Consider the following 1,491-nt stretch of genomic DNA (forward strand, 5'->3'; position numbering starts at 1 on the left):
GAGTCAGCTATCAATTGTAGAATTTGAATTTTTTTTTTTTTTTTTACAGGTTGCTTTTTAGATATCTTTATCTTTTGAAAGCCAGGGAGAGATCTGTCTAAATGAAGTTCCTACCAGTTCGGCAGAAATTGGGAGAAATTACAATACACATTGGATCCTTGGGTGGGACAGCACAGGTGAAATGGAGCTACCCAGGAAAGGCTACGTAGATGGGGGATCTCGTTCAGGCGCAGAGCGTTTATTTGACTACATATCGAGTAGTCCCTGACTGACGTGTCACTTGTTGGCAATTGCTTTTGCTCTTACCGCATGTCCACTCTGTCCTGTGTCAATGCTGCAGTGACCATAATCTCTCTCATTCGTACTTCATCACTTTGCCATGGATGGCATCTTTCCTTCCGGTTACTTCTTTCAGCTGACATGTAGAAGGATTCGCAAGTAGAGAATAAGGGGGAAGAAGAGGAGAGATAAAGGGGACCAGTCATCTCCTGCCCAGAGGACTTAGTACAAAGAGGGGCTTAAGCATAAATGTGGATTCTCGTTGTGACCAGGTCATCAATCAGGAATGTTTTGTTTGGGCCTGATTTTAATTACTGTCATTTTTTTAAGATCCATACTAAGAATGGCACAGATTAAATTAATAGCTCCCAAACTGTCTGTGAGTCAGACTCATTGGGAGCTTGTTAGAAGAACACATTGTCCCGTGTCCCCTTCCCAGAGAGTCTGGTTTACGGGTTCTCGAGTGGGTCCCAAGAACTTTTACTTTTGCCCAGCACTGCCCACCTGGCCCCAACCTCAGAGGCTCCGTTGGGTAGCCAATTCTGAGTCCTGGTCTTCTAGGTGAGTCTGAAGGATGTTCTAGCTGCATACATTGATGATTTCAATGCAGGTGCCTTCAGCCAGGGACTGAGTGAAGGAAGGATGCCTGTTATGAGTAGAGGTGACAATCAACTATGTAAGGTGGCGGGTGGCATAGTAGGAAGGGCATCAGTTTGCAGGGTGTATGAAGGCAGAGCACCAGCAAGAACCCTCTGGAGGTGCTGACAGCTAAGGTGTGGCTCTACAGGTTTAGAGTGCTTATTAGAGACAGGTAAGCAAGTGGGGGTATAGCTCAGGGGTAGAGCATTTGACTGCAGATCAAGAGGTCCCCAGTTCGAATCTGGGTGCCCCCTGCCCAAGTCCTTTATTTTACCCAGTGAACACAATGTTCTCCTCTCGGCTTTTCCCATCACATTGAGTCAGCCTGCAAGGAAGAAAGAAAAGAGGCAGGTCGGGTCTTTAAAAAGCCTCCGCTGACACCTGCAGCTCTAGAGAAATCTTATTTCTCCAAGGTTGGGTCAGTTCTCATAGGTCTTGAGGTAAACATTTACCTTTTTTTCTTTGTCCAGCATCTGAACTTTCTGAACTCCGTTTTGGGAATTCACAATTGTCTCAGTCTTGATAGAAGACAGGGTACTGTCTCTGGCTCAGAAAACTAAAATGCCAGATAAG

At 45.6% G+C, this 1,491-nt stretch overlaps 1 non-coding gene across 1 annotated transcript; it reads left to right on the top strand.

Moving 5' to 3' along the window:
- The first annotated feature begins 1,100 nt into the window (after positions 1–1,100).
- Positions 1,101–1,172, top strand: TRNAC-GCA. The gene has a single exon. It is a non-coding gene; the product is annotated as a tRNA-Cys (tRNA).
- The last annotated feature ends 319 nt before the right edge of the window (positions 1,173–1,491 follow it).

The sequence above is a fragment of the Pteropus vampyrus genome, unplaced genomic scaffold (genome assembly GCF_000151845.1).
Source record: "Pteropus vampyrus isolate Shadow unplaced genomic scaffold, Pvam_2.0 Scaffold9514, whole genome shotgun sequence".
In the NCBI taxonomy this organism is placed as follows: domain Eukaryota; kingdom Metazoa; phylum Chordata; class Mammalia; order Chiroptera; family Pteropodidae; genus Pteropus; species Pteropus vampyrus.